Source organism: Nipponia nippon, unplaced genomic scaffold (genome assembly GCF_047370975.1).
Source record: "Nipponia nippon isolate SJK-2023a ecotype South Korea unplaced genomic scaffold, ASM4737097v1 scaffold_4, whole genome shotgun sequence".
Taxonomy (NCBI): Eukaryota; Metazoa; Chordata; class Aves; order Pelecaniformes; family Threskiornithidae; genus Nipponia; species Nipponia nippon.
Genome location: NW_028262358.1, coordinates 68,673,756 through 68,699,514, shown reverse-complemented (window position 1 = coordinate 68,699,514; position 25,759 = coordinate 68,673,756). Strand labels below are relative to the sequence as shown.

Below are 25,759 nucleotides of genomic sequence, written 5' to 3'. Positions count from 1 at the left end.
CTGGGATTTCATATACAATGCATTTGTCACTATCTGTCTCACAAAATGGCAATATGAACACAGAGTCAGAGCCACCTGTGCATGCCCAGAGGAAAGAGGCCTTTGATCTGCCACAATTACAAATCGTTAGAAATATGTATGTTCCACTTCCAGGCAGAAAAAGATTCAGGTCAAAGCTGAAGAACTTACTCTGTATATATTCATGTTAAAATAGATCAACATAAATGACTTCTCTATTATCCCAGCTTTCTGTTGCACAAAACTTTCCAGGCAATTGTTGGCATCTGTTCAAAGAGCTACTATGTATGCTACCTGCATTTTTTGAGGATGGTTGCACAGCAGGATTTCTTAACAGAAATCCAGATTTGCCTTGCTGGTACTCAGATGCTAAAACATTAAGCTTTTTTTAATCTTAATGATCAGTAATGGTTTTGGTCCCTAGATGACGGCATTAAACATTCTCTTAGGCGGGATTGTTGTCCTACAAGGGTGGGATAATACCTGCAGGTGTTATTGCCTGTTTGCTTTTTAAGACAGAGATATATATGTCCAAAGGAGAATTTAATATGACAGTTAGAAACAAGGCTATGATGTTCTCACTCACACTAATATACCTAATTCTATGTGCAAGTCTAAGTTGTGACTCAACCACCACTATACCTGAATCAGTCATCAGAACTATCTCTCTATCCCATAATTACCTACAGAAATGAGATATTCTCCAAGCCTTTGCTTGTGTCTGTAGATTAGACAAAATATGTTTGAAATATCTGTTCAGTTACAGAAAGTCCTTCGATCACCCACCCACTCAGAAAAAGAGTTGGAGTTCACAAAAAAAGAACTCACATTATCATCAAATATGGCTTCCATTAAAAAAAAAAACAAAAACAAAAACAAAAACACAAACAAAAACCCCAACCAAACAAAAATCCCCAACATAAAATATCATTTATATAGTTTCTCAGAGTCCTCTTGGCCATCTATTCAAGACAATGTTTCCTCCCAGATCTGCAGTTCTTTTCCTAGATAATAGGTAAATATATAAATAAAGGCATTATATCCCCAGAACAACCATAGACTCTTCATTTGTGATTGTGTTCCTGAGTTTCCACAGGAAACTTAATTTATTATTTTCATTTTAGAATCTGAGAAAGCCATGGCAAGGATATCCAGGCATTGCAGCTATGACTAACCTGGCACCAAAAGTGTTAATGATGTCAGATTTGATTTGAGACAGATGTTTTTTATCTTGCTACGAAGATTTAGAACAACCTTAAACCTTACCACAATTATGGAAAAGTACAGCTAATGTTAAAGTGATGGTTTCTTACCTGAATTTTTAAACCAGTGGTAACTGTTTTGTTTTTCCTAGAAACCAAATATGTTTCCAAAATATTCTTTGGGTGTTTTTTTCCCATGTGCTTGAGCCTTTCCCATCATTGCTAATAGGTACCATTTCTTTTTTCAAATAATGCTCTACTTTCATTTGCTTTAATGATTGAAAGCTGTGTACCAGCTCTATCTTTAATCTTTTTCTCTTAAGCTTTGAGAATCTCAGTAAATACACTTTCTAAAATAGAAAAAAAAAGATTTCAAAGTCAGATCAGATTAACGGGTTTGTCATTTCATGGACCATTTTTCATCTAGGAATAATAAATACAAAGAAGTATTTTCTGATTTGTATTTCTCTCTCCTGGAGTTAGAGATGCAGACTGATGAAAACCTAAAGTGTGTCATAAACGGATCAGACTCTGTGTAGACAGAGTAAGGAAAGTGCAGGATGACTGCAGTCATAGAGTCCTCATGTTGTCATATTTGTCATCTGTCATGTTAAACTCTCAGAATACATAGTAAAATACACACTAATCTAGTCTAAGAAATCCTAACATCTATTGCCACATGATTTTCCACTCCTTTTTTTCTTGATTTATCTAAATGCAGGAGATAGTGATGTTATGGCAGAGCCTCAAAATTCTCTATGTAAGAAGCAGGGACTCATAGGAATCCCTGCATCACTAGGGCCACAAAAATGATCAGAGGGATGGAGCACCTCTCTTATGAGGAAAGGCTGAAAGAGCTGGGGATGTTCAGCCTGGAGAAGAGAAGGCTCTGGGAAGACCTTATTGCAGCCTTCCATTACTTAAAGGGGGCTTATAAGAAAGATGGGGACAGACATTTTAGCAGGGCCAGTAGCGATAGGACAAGGGGTAATGGTTTTAAACTAAAAGAGGGTAGATTCAGATTAGATATAAGGAAGAAATTTTTTACAATGAGGGTGGTGAAACACTGGAACAGGTTGCCCAGAGAGGTGGTAGATGCTGCATCCTTGGAAACATTCAAGACCAGGCTGGATGGGGCTCTGAGCAACCTGATCGAGTTGTAGATGTCCCTGCCAATTCCAGGGGGGATGGACTAGATAACCTTTAAAGGTCCCTTCCATCCCAAAGCATTCTATGATTCTATGACTTCAGTTTTTGTCTTCTTTATGTTCACATAACTGACCATAAAAAGGGATAACAAACTTGGATACCAGGGCTCCATGATCTTTGTCACTGCAACAGTTCCCTGCTCTCTGCAGCGACTGAAGCATTGAGTGTGAACTGGAAGAACTGTATTTTTTCAGAACGTGAGATTATTTTTCACAAGCTGGAGCATCCTGTATCTCTGTGAGTGAATATTGTGGCAGAAAGGCAAAGCAAGGAATGGAAAGGAAATGGGGAAGGGCATGAGGAAAGAAGGGAAAAATGGAAAAAGCAGGAGGAAAAGGGAGGAAGGGGAAAAAGGGGAAAGGGGGAAAGGGAAACGGAAAGGGAAAACCATACATGATAGAAGGTTTCTCAATTAGCTGACGGTCCTGGAGGAATCTTGCATTTTCTGACACTTTAATTCTAAATTCAGTTGGGGTTATTGGTCAGGAGTCAGTTCTCTTTGAATTTGACTTAAATTGAATTTTGTTTCTTATAGCCTCTAGCTATGAAGCATGAGCTACAAATCATAGATTTATGAAGTTTTCCAAAATCTGAGGTGGCTTAAATTTCTCATTTGAGTCAAGATCTTGTCTAATTTTATCCTGTTTTCCACTTCCCTAAAGAGGCGCCCACCTCTACTGAGAGTGCTAGGAAAGTATTTTTCTCGTAGTTTCCTCTCCCATCTAGCCTAACTATAACTGACTGTCAGACAAATCTAAAGTTAGAGATCCCCATCCTTTCTGAAACATTCTTCAAAAAGCTCTGATGACACCTGGTACACCTTCAGTTTGCCATATTTCCTAAATGAACTGTATCCTTTGTGGGCTTCTGGTTTCAAACAAAGACCTGCAATGCAAGAGCAAATGAATTTTCAATTTTAGCCCATAGTTCACATTTGAAACCACATTTGTATCACAAAACCACTATGAAAGCTGGCAAGTGTAACAGCAGAAGAAATCCAGAACTGAAATAATCAGGCGTGATGAACGTATAGCTGAAGACTATCACATGGGCAGTTTCCACATTGCGTGCCTGTCTGCCTTCGCACAATTTCTGGCACTGGTTCTTATATTTCCTTGAACATCCTGTTGCATGAGAGTCATTCTGTCCCTCTGGTTTTGCTCTCCCAAAGACAAAACAACCAAATATGTGGGGTTTTAACCAAAGTCTGTGGAGAACCAAGGGATCTGGAGTCAGTGCAACAATACCCTGTCTTTTGTACTTGCAGCAGTCCTTCTGTACAAATATTGCACATTGAAGTTATCTTCAGGAAGAAGAAAGTGTCTTATGAATCCCTCATTTACAGTTTTGCAGGTGAATATGTGCATGAGGATATAACATTATCTCCATTTTATTTTCTAGTAAAATTATAAGAGCTGTTAAAGGTAGAGAGCCTGTGAAAAAAAGATAAGAACTTACTAGAAGGTATTAATTGTTGTCATAGTTATTCATGGATGAATTATATAAATTCTTCTGTAAAACTGGGCTTGTAAGAATGCAGCTGCTGAGCCATTTTCAAACTATATGCAGTTATATAGCTAGTGATAGGAGAATCTGACTGTTCACCAAATTGCATCACTCTACTTTTCTCACAGAGGTTAACATGGATGCTAGCTTTTTACAGGATGAGAAAGTGTATATCTTGCTCAGGATCAAATACTTTACTTTCTAGTAGTTGAATCACCCCTCAGATTTCTTTATTATATTCTTCATTTTCCAGTAATAGAGTGCTGTTTCTCTATAGCAACTCAAGGTGTAACACATCAACTTTTCCATTTCTTGAAGTAAAATCATAATGGATAGTGTATAAAAAACAAAAGATGGACCTAATCCATGATACAGCTAAATGAGAAGCACAGTAGGCATGATGTCGTTTTATTTTTTTGAGCCTTAATATTCTGAATTTTCCAGTTCTGTTCAAGAATGAGAATAGAATCAACAGTGAGGAAAAACTTAAGTGTTAATAAAGTTAATTCAAGAAGTTCTGAGAACATACTAAATTATCACTGGTGCCAGCAGAAGCTTTGAATGTTAACTAATGATGCTATGTTTGATCTGATAGCTCAGGAGACTATAAAAATTACTTTCTTTTAATCCATAAGAAAAATATAAAATTAGGCAACAACTAACAGACGTTAAAGACAAAGACACTTCTTGACATGGCTGATTTTTGTAAGGGTACCTTAGAATCATAGAATCATAGAATCATTAAGGTTGGAAAAGACCCTTAAGATCATCAAGTCCAACCGTTAACCTAGCACTGCCAAGTCCACCACTAAACCATGTCCTCGAGCACCGTGTCTACCCTTCTTTTAAATACCTGCAGGGATGGGGACTCAACCACTTCCCTGGGCAGCCTGTTTCAGTGCCTGACTACCCTTTCGGTGAAGAAGTTTTTCCTAGTATCCAATCTAAATCTCCCCTGGAGCAACTTGAGGCCATTTCCTCTCATCCTATCGCTTGTTACTTGGCAGAAGAGGCCGAGCCCCACCTCATTACAACCTCCTTTCAGGTAGTTGTAGAGAGCAATAAGGTCTCCCCTCAGCCTCCTCTTCTCCAGACTAAACAACCCCAGCTCCCTCAGCCTCTCCTCATAAGACTTGTTCTCTAGACCCTTCACCAACTTCATTGCCCTTCTCTGGACACGCTCCAGCACCTCAATGTCCTTCTGGTAGTGAGGTGCCCAAAACTGAACACAGTACTTGAGGTGCGGCCTCACCAGTGCCGAGTACAGGGGCACTATCACCTCCCTAGTCCTGCTGGGCACACTATTTCTGATACAAGCCAGGATGCTGTTGGCCTTCCTGGCCACCTGGGCACACTGCTGGCTCATGTTCAGGCGGCTGTCAACCAGCACCCCCAGGTCCTTTTCCACCAGGCAGCTCTCCAGCCACTCCTCCCCAAGCCTGCAGCGTTGCATGGGGTTGTTGTGACCGAAGTGCAGGACGCACCACTGAGCCTTGTTGAATCTCATACAGTTGGCCCCGGCCCATTGATTCAGCCTGTCCAGGTCCCTCTGTAGGGCCTTCCTGCCCTCCAGCAGATTGACACTTCCACCCAGCTTGGTGTCATCTGCAAACTTACTGAGGGTGCACTCAATCCCCTCAGAGAAAATTCCAGAGAAAGGACAATTTTTGTTCTGTCTTTTCCCCATCATCAGATAAACAAACCATAAGGAAATTAGACAGGACTACATTTGGCGAATTTTATTAGATGAAATCTACCTATACATATACACCACTCCTCAGACACGGTTCTGGCAATAACTGGAAAATTGCAAAGCTTTATGAAACACCTGTTTGCGAGGTGTAATTCACTTGAACATTACAATGCCATACACGCTACAACATCTAATGAATAAGAGTTGGGGTCCAAAGTGGAGTCCACATCCCTCAGTTACATTTACTGCTTAGGCTAACATATTTCTGGAGATAAAATAAAGGATGCTGATCATCAGCAGGAGGCAAGGGACATTTCCTCTGTGTGGTTTTCTTTAGCTAGTTTCAGAGGTGCAGATGTAACAGCAACGCCTCTGTCCTCTCCTGTGTCCAAACTCCGTGTATCCCACAGCGCCCAGCCTCTGCTGCCCCAAACTGGTTGTAAGGCTCAGTGAATCACCCCTACATGTAAAGATAGTCCTCAGCCTCTCTGGATGCCCCAATCCACCCCAGCCCTTCCCTCCCCATGCTCATCCATCACTCCTTCACTTGTATAGCCCCTGTCTTCATACCTATTCAGTATGCCCAAACTACCCAGACCTTTTCCTCTTCAACCTCAGTTCACTGCTGTATAAATCCAACTATTTCAATACTTGTCTCAGCAAGTGTTGCTCCTCAGTCATACCCTGCGGCTGCTTCAGGGCTAACTCCCTGCTACATTTCTGCTGCCCATCAGCTCTACTGATGCCTTCCAGGTAGCTGCTGGAGTTGGCCCATCCTTCCCATTGCATGGCTCCGCCATGTCTCCTGCTTTCTTGTCCACAAGAACTTCTGCTCAATCAAACATTTGGGCTGACTCAATGCACATTGATAGACAGCTTGGAGAAAAAATGTTGAATGTCTAGCAGTCCTGTACAATGCCTGGCAGTAGGCTCTTCAGAGCATGATTCAGACATCATCAAGCGGAGAAACAAGGAATGTAACTGCTGTAATATTGATGACGGGCTAGAGGGGAGGCCACACGTCACTTCAGCCTTGCTGTCATCTGCTGACGTGAAGCATGTGCCACCCTGGATGGTTCTCACAGGGTCAGGGAGAGAGCCAGCCCACAGGAACACTGACTCTTCATTTTGCACAGTAGCATTGGGGTTACATGGGTGACATGGCAGTCACCTGCCATGGAGGAGATTTCAAGTTTTCCTTCTGTCCTGGGAAAGTCAACCCTAAACTTCCAACCATACTAGAAAGTGATTTGGCTCGCTAGAAAGTGATCAAGAGATTTGTATTCTCTTTAGAGGTAGTAATACTCTTGATCCTTCAAGCACAACCTGGTATACACCATGGAATTCAAGATTATTTAGACGTTTGAGAGTGGAGGTATGGCCCTGTAATTCAGAAAATGGGGGCCAAGAGTCTCAGATGCCCACAGGAAGATCAGGGAATCTGAGGAGCTTTGTCTCCCTCCTTATCTTCAAAAGCCTCAGTGGAAATCGGCAGATTTCTGTGAAATATCTTGATTTCTTCAAACTGATGTTTGCCAGTGGCAAACATTTCATTTGGTGAATTTGCAACCAGCTCTCCTTCTCTGCAAGATGTTGAGAAAAATCTGACAAGAGACCAAATTAATGTCAAATTTCTTTTGTAAATGGAAATCTGTCAGTTTTTTGGCAACAAGGTCTAATGATTTGATTGTCACATAGAATTTGCAACAATCCAGTTCTAACAAGCTAGAAAAATCGCTAACATGCAACACTTCTTCATCTGTCTAAACATATATAAAGAAAGCATTGATGTACACCAAATTCATTATTTCGTTTTCTCTAAAATATGCATTTAAAAATAAAGAGATTGAAGGTCTCCATTTTTCCACAAAATGACAGTCACCACATCTTCTAGTTCTTCACTGACTTGTTGGTATTTAGCATGACTTATTTCCTTCCAACTTGCATCTAGAAATAATTCTTTAACCCTAATCAAACTACTCATTTAAGAATCACTTTTAGGCTGTCTTAACCAAATTGATTTCAACAATAGCATAGTGCTTCTGCATGTGCTTGGCCATATTAATATATGCTATTAAGTTTATTGAAGATCTTACCTGAAACACTTATAACTGTTCTTGTTTATAGCTCTTAACTATTTAAAAACAAGCTTCTGATCTTTAACAATGTAGTCATGGGTTCTTTAGAAGTTTTATCTATTCTTTCTTAGAAAGCTTGCTATGCATAGTATATATTACCAGAGCTGTGAAGGACAGGGAATATCAGTGCTTTCCTAAATACTATATTATTAATAGTTTGTTTCACTGGAAATAGAATAAGAACATTTAAAAATATTTCTTTTTCAGCTGAACATTTTTCTTCCTGTTTCAACTTTTTAATTTTGTGTTAATGATTTACAATACAAAACATCAACTGCATTTCAAAACAAAAATAAAAATATTTTTATTTGTGTCTAAAGCAAGCTTCCCTGAATCTGCTGATGTTCTCATGGAACATTTTTATCATAGTAAATGAGCATTTCACGACAGAAAATGTTTCAAAAACCTTGCTATGTTTTTAATTGCCTTTGTGCATTTCTGGCTGTGTTATGACATATTGCGAAATTCCTCCACCTTACTTTGAGCTTTTGATGATCTCTTCATGTTCTGTTTAGACTTTGTTATCCTACACTTTGAAGAAATGAGTAAGGTAGAATAACACTCTTATTTCCACTGAGTTAATTCTGTGCAATTTCTACTGATATTTTCCAGCTGTCTTTGCAGCTGATGATCGGGGTCTGTATACTAAACCTATGTAGTTTCTTTATGATGTGTCTTTTCCTTTTGTATTTGCATTTTCATACTGGCTTTACTATGCTTTACTACCTTTACTGCTTTCTTCTTCCTTAGCTTTGCTTTTCTATCTTGTATTATACTTATAAAAAATGGTACATATCCCTCACTGTAAGTCATTCATTCATTTTCTTTAACTTTATGATTATTATTCTGGACATTTCACTTTTCTTAATTCATGACACTTTCCTCATTTAAGGATAAAACTTGACTACTAATACTTGACAGGGCAATTAACGCAGTGCTTTTTGGGAAGATAAACTGTGCTTGTTTAATATGCTTGGCTTGTAGTTGGAATTTTATTTTTCTGATTACTTTGGGGGTGGAAAAAATCAGTATTAAATCTTCAGTGTAATGTCAGGTTTTACTTCTTCTTTTATGACCTGTATCTTGCCCTGTCCCTTATATGAGGAAAAAAAAAACATGAAGTGCATGTTATTGGACTATGTTAATGCTTGAGGGTTTGGGGTTTTTCCTCTTAGTGTGATTTAAGCTATCAAAGTAGGTGGCCTAGTTGCTCAGCATACTATTCTCTGACTCATATAGCAGCTGATTGAGTGAAATGATATGAATTTTCATTCCAGTACTATCAGACTATTTCAAAAGTGGTATAAAATGGGCATGTCTGCCCAGAGGAGCCCCAGGAGTTATTTTTTTCCACACAGGAATCAAACAGAAGCTCAAATAAAGCTTGTCCTTTTTTCTTTCTTTAATTCATGTTACTTTCTTCCCAGTGGGATGGAATCATTTTGTTCAGTTCTTTAAAGGAGAAAATTGTTTTGTTTTCCTCATTGGAAATGAGGGCCTCCATTAATGTGTAAGCTTGTACGGGGCTGTGAATTGTGGTCTGACTTCAGGGAAAGGCAGCAGATTTCCAAGATTTACTTCAATGCCCTTGAAATCAGAATCTGGATCATCCTGGTTTTGAGAGTTGGGGGACCTCAACTCAGAATCACAGAATGGGTGAGGTTGGAAGGGACCTCTGGAAATTATCTAGTCCACCCCCTCTGCTCAAGCAGGGTCAGCTGTAGCAAGATGTCCAGGACCATGTCTGGTTGAGTTTTGGGTATCTCCAAGAATGGAGATTCTTAAGCCTCTCTGGGCAACCTGCGCCAGTGTTTGACCACCCTCCCCACAGTAAAAATCTGTTTCTTGTGTTCAGATGGAATTTCATGCATTGCAATTCATGTCCATTGCCTCTTGTTCTTTCACTGGCCCCTACAGAAAAGAGTCTGGCTCTCTCATCTTCATTGCTTTGCATCAGGTAAATTCCTTTCCTTGCTTGGTTGATGAGGAGTCTCTCCCTCTCCCATCATTTCTCGGGACTGCTGTGGGGAAGATAGGTCTCCACAAATGCCTAAGCTTATCTGGCACTGTGAATCAGACTTTAGGCAATGGTTAATGTATTGTGGGTAACTAAGAAGCACAAGTCTCATAACACAGGCAGTGCCTTTTGGAAAAAAAAGAAGACTGGAAGGAAAAAGTAACACATTAATCCTTTTATCTGAAATTTGAGCAAGTTATAAATATTCTCAGTGTGTCATTGCTGTCTAACTCAGAAATGATAAACGTTAATAGAAAGTAGATTTAAACGAACGGTGATAGTGTCTGCTTGAACTTGACTCGTTCTAAACCACCTATAGTAAGTTCCTGTTCTTTAAATTTGGTTTCAAATTGCAAACTCAAAAACATGTCCTGAGCTTAAGAGAGTGGAATTTCTCTTAAAATTAGGTCAAGGGGTCTGAATCATTAAATGGTGCTATCCATACCAGACGAGGAAAATCAGAATCTTCTTATGTACTGTTCGAGACTTTTAAGAGATGAAACCTGAAGCTGAATTTTAGTTAACGGAAAATTTCTTTTGAATTTGGAGTAAACCAAAAAACAATTGTCAGCACAAATATATGAATCTTTGATAAACTTCTCTCTCAATCCTTATCATATTCTGCACTCAATGCACACATAAACTTCTAGGACTTTCACACAAATGTCAAGGGAGTATTCATTCCAAAGGCTGCACAGATATATAAATTTATTTCATGTCACTGTGTCCAGTAGTTCAAATGCTGAATATTCTGATGTATATTTAGGATAAAACATACTATCAGAAAATATCCACCTAGATGGTGAAGTCAACTGAGAGAAATATTATTACTGATAAAACATGGTTTTGGTGACACAAAATGCTTTGGAGAAAACTTTGGGGGTTTATTAACAGAAATAAAAAGGGATTGGGGAAAGCATAGCAGGATGAAGACATAATTGTTCAAAGATGTTAAAAGTTATTTTTATAGGACAGATTGTTAGAGAAAATAAAATATTTATGCTATTTATTTGGTGATTTGCTATTTCCCAGAGTTTCATTCAGCTTTTTGCATAATGTAAAAGTATTTACAGCAAAAATATTTTTAATTTAATCTACCTGCACTTTTTATCAAAATCACTGTACTTCTTAAAAGGCCTTATGCTGTTTGAGAACTTAAGGTGTATATGTTTCAAATTGCTTAAGGGTTGAAAACCTGCCACTTAGGAGCGCAATGTAGGAGTTCGTAGTGATGCATGAAAAATAGATGTAGCCCAGCTGTGAAGCAATACAGGAGACAGCTAAAATACATGTCAACAAAACTGGAAATGGAAAAGCCAGTTAAAATCATGATATCCCTCAATATAACCTCAATTTCTCTGTGTAGTAGTTTTATTGGGATTTTGCAAGTTTCCTCCGCATATGTATATTCATTGAAATAAGATCCAGTTATGTTCAAAAGTAGAACTCTTATGCTTAGAGTTTTCCACAAATTATAATATGTATCTTCTTTTATGCTGACATATCCTTTTCCTTAATGCATATGCAACCTAAAGATGTTGGGAAACAAAGCGCTCTATTCTTTTGGCCACTTTGCTGCTGCTTGACTTTGGGAAAGTCATTTAATATTTTGGATGAAAGTTTTGAAGAAGAGGTCTCTAAAGTTTGACTCCTACATATTTCAGTGCTGGTGACGTGTTTTTAGAGCTATTGAGTACAGCTGGTTGTTGTGTTATCATTTTTATCTCTATGGAAAATTTTGACATAAACAATCTGTTTACTAAAATTCACAGAGGATTGTTTTGTCTTCCCAGTGAAGGACTGGGAATATGACTTTTAGAAATGCTGGTTTTGGTTGAAAATTTGGAGAGATTTCCAAGGAAAACATTTATGGATACATTTAATGAATATGTTTGCCTAATGGAAAGTATTTTTCCAATTAGAAGGGTTTGGGGGATTTTTTACCATGTCTGTGCTTTGATCAGTCTAACAGCAACAATTGTGCTCTCTTGGTTTTTCTCTCATATGGAAGGAATTATGCAAATAATATCAACATTATGACTGTGCACTTCATACTTGGGTGATTTCAAAATTCTTGCATATTTCAGAATGCTGTCTGCTACAGAGGCTGGTTGAAGGCAAGAAAAGGAGGACATAATGCAAAAATGCAAAAGCATTCCCTGCCTCTCTGTTTTTCTTAACACAGATTCGGAACAGTTATAATCCGATGAAATACAAAACAATGCAGTAGAAAGTCTAGTTAGCCATACTTATGCAAATAATGTTTTACACTGTGCCAAAATTAATTGTGTATGTAAATGTGAATACTGTAATAATGGTATAGTAGATGGAGCACTGGCATGTCACATCTACGGTCATTTAAATCTAACCTGAGGCTTTAACCACAATTAGAAGAGTGTTTTAGGGTTATTACCTGTTAGACAGTAGTCCCCCATTATCTTTAATAAAGAAAACATAATTTATCACAGTTAGACTTAATTGGCAATTCTCAGTCTGTGTTCAGCAGAATATCAGGACTGAGACAGCATGGACAATCACTTTATTCCTCTGTCCCCAAAGGTGATTTTCCTCAGGTCATTTCCAAGCTCAGTGATAAGCAGTAGGAGGATCTCATTTTAAAACATCAAAGTTATGAATCCTGCATCAGTAGCTATCACACATTTCATTCTTCCCCAAGTTAGGCATTCTAGGCAATTCAGTTAGCAGACAGGACATTTCAGTCAGAAGATATCTCAAACTGTATGACATTAGATACACAGGAATAAAAAAAAATATGTTTTACAATACTTACATTGATGAATAAGACTATATTGGTGAGTGCTGTTGAATTCTATGATGGCAAATCTTTTTATGGTTAGAGAGAATAGATAAAAGCTAACACTATCCTGAATTTTGCAAGGTAGTCTGTCCACCACTCGGACTGTATTTCTGAAAAGCTGTAACCCCATTCAAGCTTTTTCCTCTGTTTCAAACATCCTGGAATGTTGAAATCCTATCCACCACTGCTGAAAGTGTTACAAAACTGCAGGTTATGCACAAACAACTCAACTGACTCTAGTGCATTTGTTTGTCTCAGAGGACCTCCTTCCTTATCATCAGCTGCATTTAACTTTCACTGATTATCTACTATAGCGAAAATATTTTTTGTTTTTGTGGCAGTCTCTGTGACCCAGCCCTGACAAAAGCAAAATGTTTGCAGACAAAGAAAATCTCTGGCACGTGTCTGCGTGTCATTTGTGCAGTTGCTTCATAAGAACAAGGGAAAATGGGGGAAAATGAACAAATCTAGTTTTTATTCCTTTTATGTGGGTAATTTCTGTGTTTCAAAATCCTGCCAAATGTTGTTGTTCTAGATCAGTCTTAGGGTGAAGCATGAAAGCATGGCTGTATTTCAGAAATTTAAAAAAAAGTAAACTGCTGGCCTAGCCTATGATATGTTCAGATTGGACTACTCTAAAGGACAATCATATTCCTGAGAATATGACAGTAGATGTAGACAATTAATTACCTCTGTATTACTTGAAATGTAGTAATTACTCTCTTCTGGAAAAATTAACGTGAAGTGACTTCATGGTATACAGGACTTGCTTACTGAATTTGATATTAAAGATACCTATGGATAGTGATAACATGGTATGAGAAGCAATAAAATCTGCCACCCTTTTCTCGTAGTTAATGCTTAAGCAAGAGCAGTATTACATCTCAGGATAAATTTTTTGTTGAAATTATACATTTTTTTAATTTTCTTTCAAATACAATGAGTGACCAGAATAGAATTGAAGTGTTTGTGTTTGTGGGGCTTTTTGTTTTTAAAGGAAACATTGAAAAAGTATAATATCTTTTTGGGATTTAAACACAGTATTCACTTGCAGATGCTTGTTCTCCCTAACAATCCATTACACCAGCATCACCTCTTTCAACCTCTGTCAGTGTACTTGTTCAGCATCAGAAGTATACACTCAGTCCTTAAGAAAAGTAAAAATAGATGCAGATGTGGGGAATGTAACCACTTATTGTGATAAGAATAAAATATTGTATGCCAGAATTTATTGTTTTGTAAACTGGTGGAATGAGAAGGGTATAATCTGCCTCAAAGCACATGACTGCAAAGTAGTACAGTATCTGAAGACATTTATATACTGAAGAATCAATATTTTACTCTTTCACTTGAGATATAAGATCTGTGTCTTGAAATGTGCTGGGTTTGACCTATGAGCAATGGAGAATTTAAAGTCTCTTCAGTGCAGTAACAACACAATACATTTATATAGCATCTTCCCTAAAAGAGTCGCAAGGGACCTATCTGTGATCTTTCAGCATGTCAAGCATACTGGCTCTGACTAATTTCCAGTGTGGTGAAAGGAAAAATGAATGTCGTTTAGGTCTCCTAAACACTCTATGCTTCAAAAGTAAGCTATGCAATAGGTATATATTTGATTCAAATCTAGGATTCAATTTGGGAGTGAGAGAACATGAGTATCTGGCATTGTTTGCCTGGGCTGCTTAAGACGGACAAATAAAACTCAGCCAGGCTTCAGTATTATTCAGTTCTGATAATACAAATTTTTTTTATAGGTATCTAGACAGAAATATTTCTCCTCCGTTTTCCTTATAGAAAAATTAATTTCATTAATTTTAGTGTACTGATCTCTTTCTTATAACATAACAGTGAAGTTTGGTATGTATAAATTCTATTTTCCAAATGGGCAAATGCATCCTATAAACCAACAACCAGTAATGCATTTCTTGGTTGCTCTTTAGATATTTTTTTAACAAAACATTATTTTCCATGTTTTTAGACCTATATTTCTCCTTATGCATAGTTTAACTTTCCCGATAGATGTCTGCTATCCTCAGTTGCCAACCCAGGTACCATAGTAATATGAATTAGACTGAAATTGTTGTAACAGGCTGCAGAAAGGGGAATATTTTCCACAGAAAGTGACAAAGAAGTAATTAAATCAGCAGTGCTTTCCTATATGCTGATGATGACATCTTTAAAACCACAATTACGAAACAACCTCAATGTGATTTCTAGCATATATTTTATCATATATAAACATTGTTTTGCAGGATTGATTTGAACAACACCACATGGATTAAATAACTAAATGAGCTGATTTTCAGCTGCATCAGTTTTCAGGGGATATTCCAATTAGCTGGGCCAAATTTAAGTAAACCTTTTTTCCAGGACTACTTCCTGGGGAAAGAAGATAAAAATCAATCAAAATACTCTATATTATAAAAAATGTAGACAATTCTTCAACGGCATTTTATCCTGAAGAAATAAACTTTCTACATGAATTGTTGAATTTTGGCAGTGGAAGTTGATTCAGAGGCTCCACTCTGCCTATTAAATAATGCTAAAGTAACATAAAAGAAAAAAATTTTTTGTATGAAAATTAATGTTTGAGGTCCCCCAAATTAAGAAAAGCATTTTATGATAATTTTCTTCCAGACTACTATTGCTTTTCTCTAGCAGGAAAAACAATTAAGTTTGTTTCTTTATTCATTCACTGTTTTTAAAATTTTTCATACCCACAACCACTAAACTTTAAAAATATTAATTCAAGAATCCATAAAATTTAAATTATGCCTTTGTAAAATTAGATGGGCTTGCCAAGCTATTTTTCATTTTAAATACTATATGTGAATATATAAGTAGATATGCTGGTTTGTAAATTAAAATGTGACACAGGTAGACATTTTAGCAAGTAGTCTGAGTAAAAAACACCTCTTTTGGTTGCCAGTCTGTATTCTCTCATTTACTTTCAGAAGCAAAACTTGCCATATTTACATGTCTGTGACAATTCTGATGCAAAATAATTAGACAAGTGTAATTAACAGGTATCTTTTTTCTCTCATTAAAAGACTTGATATATCTTTCTAGAGCAGCTGTTTGGCTGTCAAAATTGTCCACGTAGCTTTTTCCCATTGAGGAATGTTTGCAGGAACCATTTTACTGCTGAAAATAGTTTGAAAGTTCTTTCATCTGTTTCATCTCAATGTTAACTGCACTGTAGTTATCCATAGGAAATAAATCTAAATTATTTGTTTTATGGCATTTTAACTGGAAAGTATGTACACTTTAAGATGAGAAATGAAAATGTAAAGTCAAAATAAGAGGTAAGATTTAAGCCAAGTAAAGCGGTTGATATTAAATTACTAGTAATTTTTTAGATGAGTTTGCTTTAAAACATATGTATAAAAATGGACTCTTTTCTTCCCTCATACCAGCTTTCACAGTTGTGTAATTCTATGGTATTTGGAGGATTTTTATAAAATCATATCTCAAGCCTCTGAACGTGAAGAAAAGAAACCCCTTGTAACCAGTGGGACTCTGTCCTGGTATCCTGATATTCGACCGCATTTACACGGGGAAGGGGTGGGGAAGGGTAGGATGCAGTATCAGTGCCTGAATAAGAAGAGCATCTAGCCCAGTGAATTAGGGAGTACAAAGGATGACAGACTGTCAAGTCACTGACAGTTTTCTTGTTGCCCCCACCCCATGGGAGAGCCGTTGCCTGACCTGGAGTGTACAAATGCCGTGCATTCTTCTACAGTTTCCAAGTTTCACAGCAGCGTGTCAGAGGCTGGTGCACAACAGCAGATCCGTCTGTAAGCTGCTAACTGCTGAAAACTGGAAGAATGCACCAGCAAAGAATGACTGGATACGTGCCTGCACGTGTTCTCCTCTGAAGCTTCCAAAACTGGTCTATGTCATAAAAAAAGACACCGGATGCTCTTACGGTTGAGTGTTGTATGGATGAAGAGGGTTTGTTTTCACTCTCTGGGAGTTGAAAGCTCAAAGCAATACTGCATATTTGGCCACCAAAATGCTATCCTAGGCTTTTTTAAGGTAGAAGGCTTTGCAGTAGCACAGCCTTCATGTCATATTGGCACGACTTAACTTGTGACAGGTTATATTGAAGAACAGACTGTTAGAAGAACTTCAGAGTACACATGGTTTAAGCACAGACATTTGGCCACAGATGCCACTGTGAGATCCCAAAGTGCCATTGCAAATAGCTAGAGTATTAATGGAGAATTAAATCTCTTCCCAGTAAAAGATGGAGACAGCATCTCCTTTTATGCTTCCCTGCCCTGTCTGAACTACTTCCCTTTTATAGCAGCTGCATTTCTGCCAACTGTCTCATCTTTGCAGCCAGGAACTATAAAAGCAAAGTGTCCTTGCCATTTGGGAAAGATGTTGACAGGAGGTAGGTGCAATGATCCCCTGCATACTTATGGCATCAATTCTTTCCCAGTAGCATCGCATATGAATAAGTGACTAACTGCCAAATGCCATTCTCTGGAATGGAGACATTTAGACAGTACTGGAGAGTCTAGTATGGGTCCCTAAAACAACAAAATTCAAGTTCGCATCTCTGCATAAGAATGAGCTTAATTAGTATTAAAACCGAGTTTATTACTAAACAAAGTAAGTGGGCTTAAATAAGGCATTGAAATGAATGTTCACACTTTACAGATAAACTTCTGTGATATGTATGGTGCATAGGAATGATGTAAGTTAAAACATTATATTCAGCAGTAAGTTGGCCATTGAATTTAATGAGAATATAAATTATTTTCTGAGGCTAAGAGGAGAGCATGGATCAGTCTTTGGTCCTGAAAGTTAAGCAAGGCATTTCAGTTTCATGTCGACTGCAGGAATTCTATTAAAATTTGGGTAAGAATTACACGTCTTCCTGTGCCTAAGTAAAAACAGACCATAATACCAGACTATCCCCTATCCTAATACGTAGTGAGGATAAATGCACTGAAGTGATCTGGGTTTTCAAACATTACAGTGTAGACCTGGTAAGTACCATCTACAAAGTGAAAGCTGTGTTTTCTCATTGCTAAATTTGGGCATGCAATGTGTATGTAACTGTAATGCTTGGCACACCAAGCAGATGGTAAAACAGAGCTCTGCAGGTGTCAGTATACGGAATATACAAGGATGGTTGATCTAAATGGCTGAGAGCTCCTGCAACATACAGGTAGTGAGGCAGCACATAAGTTCTTCAGATCGCTGTACTTAAAAAGTTGTAGTATGTCTTTATATTAGTAATAACCTATTTTGCATGGATGAGAGTAATGCAAATTAGAACATTTGGAAAGTTATATTGTAATATAGGTACAGTTTCCATGGAATTTCTTGAAGCTAGCATGTTATTTACTAGGAATTATTGGACAGCACATGCCAAACAGTGCCTACTAGATACTGGGCAATTCAAATGTCACTGCAGAGGCAGATATTTGAGAAAAACAAAATTACGGTATCCTTAGGCCCCTCACACTGAAATGATGGCTGTCCACTGGAAGCAAGCTCCCTCCCCTTACAGGAATTTGTGTAGGTTTTTTTTCTAGATACAGTGTCACAGGGTGTCAAAGCTAAAACTCCTCCCTGTTCTCGCTTTCTATGTAGCCTGTGTTGCCTCTTAAATGACTGTAACTTTTCAGTGAAGGAAGAAACACATACTTAGAAGACAGGTTTTAGAAATAAAAGCGGCAAACATTTCACACTGTGTAGAGGTGTGATATGTTACAAGTAATCTTGGAAGAAATGGAGTAGTGGGCAGAGTGCAGCTGGAGTGTTCAAAGCTGCATGTATAATTCACACTTGGTGTGGTGGGTGCTATAAAAAAAAATCAATACATAAACTCTAAGGCAGATGGAATTTATCACATACCTCTCCTGTTTGTCACCTGAATATCACCAGTATGTATAGATGCATCTGTATAATTTAATCTTAGTTTCCTCCTAAAAATACATACTAAATGCATATTAATTCCTGTACACAGAACTAGAAGTGTTTAGTGTAAAATATGACTAGGATGTTGTGAGGTTTTAGCTGGAGATAACTTGCGTAGTGCCAGAACAAAATGTATCTTTTCCAAATATCATGTTTACTTCTCAGTGAGAGATCTGTCACATCAGTGCTTCATTTTGGATAGCTCATTCTGTTGAAATGCACAATAATTACTTAACCTGTAATAAAATATGACAAGACAACAAAACCTATTAATAGTGGCAATCATTATAGCACCCTAATTAAATGCATTATGTTTCATTTCCATAGCTAGGTCAAACGCTGATTTCTGACAAGTAGAGCACTCTGGTTTTGCCATGCGATTGAGATCTGCAGGGTAATCCTAAAAGGAGAAATGATTGAGATATCTATGCATGTTCTTGCTATGGTAAATAAAAAATGGCCTTTGGGACTTTGATATGATATTGAAAAATGACCTATTAAAGGGGAACAGTAGGAATTTGAATTACAATATAGAATTTTCAGTTATCTGAGAGAGACCTTCCTGCTAGTTTAAATTGTAAACACCTGAAAATCCAGTGTAAATTGATGTTATATTTACTGTGTAGCAGTCACTTTAATATGCTTGCCTTGAAGCCTCAAAAGCAAAATCCTATGTATTAATACTATGACTTCAGAAAAGCAGGGAGAAAAATAACCATTGATGCTTATAAATATGAAACCTGCAGAGTATAAGCAAAAGAAATTTATAGAGAAAACCTTGAACAATTCCTACAGCAACATCAGCCCAGCTTCATTCTGAACTGTTGAGCCAGAAATGTGAGAAAATGAAGTGACTGAAGCCTGTCAGAAAAGAAAGACATCTAGTGGAGTGATGATATGAATCCACAGACAGCAGCATTTAATCCGCTATCTTCACTGCATTGATTAAAGACTGTTACTATTCAGGTGAATTGAAACCTTCACTGAAGCCATGGTGGAGATGAGCACAATAAAAAGTGGTTTGTCATTTGTAACTCAGTAGGACTCTGAAGTAAGGAACTGATTTCTTCTTTTTTTGCCTCAACTGAGTTATATTAGATGGCTTATGGAAAGAAATATATATTGTGTATGTTTCTTCCCATAAATACCTTGGATTATAATACACGTTAGCAATCAGATTAGGTGAGATCTACAACAAGGCTAAACTTCCCAAATATAGCACTACCTTATTGCTGTAGCTTATAGCTTGAGTTCATCCAGTTTGCATAAAACAGTACATCACATTTTGCCTCATTTGAAGATGAATCTGAACCTTGCAGACACCACAGGTTTCAACATGCTGTGCTCTCTCCTGATCCAAATTAATATTGGTATTTCATGCCGATTGCGATAGAAAACAGATGTTTTTCTTGACAGAAAAGATTCCAAAATTTGTTCAGTAGTTGAAACTTAAGGGTGTTCGGTATTTAGTGAGAAGACAGCAATTTTTATTAAACCTCCATCTTTTTAACATTTCACAGCTTGAGAACAGATTTATTGATCAAAGTCAGAGACATTACCCCCAGGATACTCCTGTGGCCCAGATGACTGCCAGGGAGGAGGCATTTACATGGAGCATTTTTCCTGACTCAGAACTGAGTACCTAAGCTGGGTCTCCCACATTTCAGTCACACCTCCTACGTATACAGGCACTTGGTGTTATGAGTAGGTCTTCCGAACAACTTGTGTAGGAACTGCTCCATTTTGAATAGATAGATCAGGGAAGTTATTTCAGAAGTTAAGTTTGACCCGGTCTGCCTTCATTTCAATGAAGATAGTCTTCTTGCCATAAAAAAATCTTATTTTAATACTATTATTAAATATATTATTCATGACAGGCCAGGACCTGTAAACATGAGGTATGTGGAAAATGCCCAAACAGCCTAAAAGAGCTATCCAATACTGGAGGCTTGTCAGGAGTTTGACATTGGCTTAAGTGAGATTCAGCAAAACGCTATAATAAATCTTTCTACTGCCTTATGCGAAATAGGTCCTGTAGTTTACAGCATGCCACAAAGAATGACTTGGCTATACTGTCAGGAACACACCAGAGCAAATCTCTGTCACTCATGTATGTATAGTAGCAGAAATCAAATGAAGAGCATTCACTGAAGTTTAAGGGTATAATAATGATTTCTTCAAACAGTTCTTAAATTAAATTGGCATTATTTTAAATCCATGAAGTTAAATTAATTCAGAATCCTTTTTGTATCTCAGTCAGTTATAAATCAGAATATAAATTTTCTTCTTTATCCCTCAAAAAAGTGAAAGTGAACCAAAAAATCTTCTAATTTCTGTGAAACTGCTTTGAAATATGGCTTATAATAGTACTATTTGACAAAGCATCCTCAGCCTGACAAAATCAACAAAATCAAAATAATCTGCTATGTTGTTGTCTTGCTTCTACTGAAAAGCTTTCAAAAATCAGTGGAGAAATCCCTAGTGATTTTACAAGATAACTTCCTTTTAGCAGTCAAAAACTCAGCTTTTTCTATACTCCCTCAGTACTTTTTTGGCATCACTTCAGAAGAGACCTGAAACTTTCAGGAGATATTTGTTGAACTGATAGAATATGAAGGCTGTGTTTTGAGTTTGCAATGTGAAGTTATAAAAGTGAATAATTGTTTAGGTCTTTGGATGGAAGGAGTTTTTGTTTCAAATTACATCAGGTAACAGTAGCATATGATTTCAGGAAGCTCTCACTCTTCTTAGAATAAAATTGTAAGTAACTCAGCATTCTCTGATGTAAATTTATTTAATTAAATATGATTCTTTAAAATTTATTAAGTTGTGATCAAGAAAGCTCTCTCTAGCATTTTGTAGGTTGTTGAGAATTTTTTCTCTTTTACTGTTTAAAATTGTTTGTATCATTCCAGTTGACTTTATCCATCCTTACACAAAGCTCTTTAAGTATAGCAGAAAAATGTCAATCCTGCTAACGCAAATTCATATAACAGGCATAAAGCCAAAGCACACTGGCTGTTGAATATTCCTAGTTTAAATCTGGTGCACCTGAATGTAATTAAATGCAAATTGTTAGTTAAAAACAAAATACTGATGAAAGAATGTCCCTTCAAAGTAGTTTCCCTAGTCACAAAAATTTTGCAGGTTTTTGCAAGATCTTCAAGATGAAAAATGGCCAAAAAGAAAGCCTGATCAGGCACTTGGGTCCTCTTCATTCCTTCCGCACAAGCTGACCTTGCTTTGCCAATTTAAGAAACTCATTACCTCAATGAGTTATTCACATGGTGGCAACTGATAACATAAACTAGATTGCTAGCCTTCTCAGTCAGCTAGAATGTCAAGCATATATTTCGGTGGTGCTGTGTATTTCCCAACAACTACCAATTAACCTTAAGGTGAAATTCAAGGTGTTGGTACATAACCCCAACTGTTTAACATCCCATTTCCTGCACGACAGCTTTTCAGTCTCTGCATAGCCATGTTTCGTGTGTTTCGTCACCTGTCCCATGGGTAGCAAGGTTAGAAGTCACATGCTATTCGTAGTGCTGGGCTCACGTTTCTGGAGTTGATCCTCGCTGGATAAGTGTAAGTGTGACTACTTTTAGAACATGACATAAGCTGTGAGTTATGTCCAAGTTTTCTACTTTACATCCCTTGCCATTTAGATTCCCAATAATTTCTTTTTCATTTCTTTGATCCTTCTAGGGAGTTAGTTCACTTCCTGGAAGGGATCACACAGTAAATTATTCCCTATCACAGAGAAAAATGCCCTTTGTCATTTTCTTCATGTTTAAATCCTATAAGGATCCCAGATCATGGAATGGGAGTTTTACAAATGTGCACCTTAATAATTACAATTAAAATTCATTAGCATCTCTGCTGCTGTGTAAGTTTAGGAGGAAAATGCTCTGTGCGTGCAAGGAGAAAGAACAATGAGTCGATCACTATACAGGTAGCAGGAAAAAATGGAAGTTTCTTTCACAGAAACGTGAATATTTGATATGATCTGAAGCAATTCTACCATTTGAGATAAGTGCTTATTATTAGTAAGCCCACCCCAACCACTCATACCAGTGCGTGTGATACCTTGCAATAGCTTAAGTGGGAGAGAATTGAGAGATGAGAGCATTCTGTATATTCCAAATTTGAGCTTCTTATCACATATAATAAATTTAGTGATGATATTCATTTTTACTTCTTTACTTTTATTTACATGGTATAAGATATAAGAATGAACAAAAATCTCAGCAAATGTACATTTTCTCTGGTACTGTGTCTGCGGTTAGGCAATGAATATTACAGCAGAACAAGTAGACTTCTTTCTCCTTCTGTATCCTCCCAGCTTCAGTTAATCAATATTTTAAGGACTTTCTGAACAAGAATTTGCATCCAGTTTATTTTGTTTAATAGCCTATAATGAACCTTTCTTCCGTAAACTTCTGTGGTAACTTTTCTAGTCCATGTAAAATTCTGGCATTCAAAGAACCAGATAGCAATGAATTCCACAACTGAAATGTGTGCATGAAGAAAGTCATTCAATTTTTTTAGTTCTCTATTTCATTTAGCATCCCTAGTAGGAGAAATAATGAAAAAAATAATTTCCTATTCACTCTTTTGTCATATCTGTCATTGCATATAAGTTTATAGCCCTGTCTTCTCCAGGCTGTAGAGTCATAGGCTGTCAACTTCTCCCCTCCACAGTTACAGCTTCTTCTCTTATGGAAGCCATTCCACTTGTTTGATCAACCTTATCCCATTTTCTACATCTTTTCAAGTTCTTCTTTCAGCTTCATATATTTGAAGATCAGGTAAGTGGAACTGTGCATATTATCCATAGTAATGCTACACCATGGCTTTAAAGTGGCTTAGTGGCATTTTGGTTTGTTCTCTATTTCATTCTAATACTTTCTAGCATTTTATTTGTCTTTTAAGTACCTCTGAGTATTGAGATGAGATTTTCAAAACTATCCCCCAAGTGCTCTTTCTAGACTAGAAGGACTAGAAACACCCAGATTAGAAGCTACCTTTAGGTTTTATCAACACTGAATTTCATCTGTTATTTCATTGCTCAGTTATTCAGCATTACAGTATCTTGCAACTCTGTGGCACATCTCTGTTCCAGTTCTGACTATCCTGAAATTTTTTTTATTGTAGAAATCAGGAAAAGTTTTGAAGTGTCAGATATTTGCACATACTGCATGTATTCATTCTTCAGTGAATGCAATTCAGTTCAGGTGATTTTTTTCTATTTGGTTTATCATGTATTGATTTACTTTATCACTTTATTCTAAAACCTATTCTACTGGCTTTCCAGTCTATGACATTTTAGAACCATACCCAAAAGGAAAAAAAAAAAAAAAAAGGAAACAAAAAAACTAAAAAGAAAAAAATCCTTATAGTGAGCACCATTAGAAAGAAAGAATTAGTCAAGTTTTTCTGCTGTGATCTTGTCTTCTTTGAGTGCTCATACAACACACTGATCATCTGTAGGCACTGAAGACTTTTTGGTGATTGAACTCTTCTAATGAGTCCAGGAAAAAAAGGTTCTTTTCTGAGTTTAATGCATTACAAAGTACTTCCTTACACTCTCTTTTTGGCCTGTGTTGTCATGCTTTTGCATTTAACTTCACAGATATTATATTCTTTCTGTTCTTCTAGTCTGGACACAAGTTACATTTCTGAAGGATATCTGTTACTGCTAATAGCTTCTTTTACTTTTTTTGGTCTGCTTAAAATCTTACTGATGAGCGTTTGTTGTTCTGACCAGCATACTCTTTTGGGGGCACACAAAGTCACTAGAATTTATGTAGACTTGGACAAGAGGCAGCAAGCCAAGAAGTCACACCACAGCCCCTGGGTCAATGCACCACATCACTAGCTAATGTCAACACACCTATTGTTTACTCTGAATCTCCTTGTTGTGTTTTGAATGCTACTCATGATAACAACAAACATTTTATCTTTTAAGCTTTTCCTTTTCATTTGTTTTTAATAAACATCCTTGGTTTCTCTTTTAGAAGTTATGTATTACTCTGTGGTTTTCCTTTTTGAATGTGTTTCCTTCAAGGATGCAGATAATGAATATTTTACTATGACTATTATAAAATGGCTCTTATAATCATTATGTCTTAAATCAGATTCTGCACAGCTATACTATTTAACACAAAATGCTAAATAGAGTAATTTTTATATATATATGAATATATATATAAAATAGGAATATAAATAATTGGAAAAAATAATTTGCCTAGCAATGGAATATATCAAAGACTGAGGATTCCACATTGAAAATTAGGTATAAAGTCTGCTAGGATGATAGAACACCCCCAAAGAAAAACATTTTTAATAAAAGCAGTTACACATTCATCTACTACAGGCAAAATCCTAAATCCATCATAAATATAGCTGCTATTATTATATGACAGAACAGTGAAAAGCAGATGGACCCTATTTGCAATAATGTAGCTGGGCTGAAGGTATTTTTCCGCCTCTCTTCCTGCATTAATAATGACAGGTGTTGTTGGAGATAATTTTAACCAGATTATGATGAACTGTAGTTCAGATTCAAAGACTTTTTTTTCCAGCTTCTCATGCTTGGTATATGACTGAACATACTTTTAAATGCAGTTCTTCAAAAACAGCATTTGAAGATTTGTGTGCGTGAGAGCTGATGAGGTGCTTGCCTTTTCTGAAAAGAATTCTTTGAAAAACTTAAAAAGGACATATTTCAAAAAAAGATTCCTCTGACTTTCATGTGAAGATACCTATTTTGATATGAAAATGCTTGTAAATGGAATTTCCAAATAGCAGATTCCCCCCTTCTGAAAAAAGGATCACAAACTAGATGAAGAACAAAAAAGAATCCTGTGCTTACTTTAGACCTTGCAAGCTAACAAGGTAGTGTATTAATTGCAAACTGATTGCAACGTAGTGTTTCTTCTTTTTAAGAAGCAAATAGGTATATACATTTATGTGGTACTTGGTTTACCTCACAGCTCAGTGAGCTACCTTCAAAGCTAGCTCAGCCCTTCAAGAGAATTTCAGTTTCTTAACTCACATTCTTTGAGTTTCACCTTCTGTGCTATGCGTATTTATGCATATGAATGTATGCAGATATGTACAAATGACTGCATATGTTCAAACTTTCTGTAGTTGTTTAACTGTATGTAGTGGGAAAGTAAAGTAAAATAGTGCTTAGACTATAGTTTATAACTT

General features: G+C 36.9%; 1 protein-coding gene across 1 annotated transcript in view; it reads left to right on the top strand.

Annotated features, from left to right (window-relative positions):
- Positions 1-25,759, top strand: part of NKAIN2 (sodium/potassium transporting ATPase interacting 2) — a 549,497-nt gene that overhangs the window by 326,557 nt on the left and 197,181 nt on the right. The window lies entirely within an intron of this gene.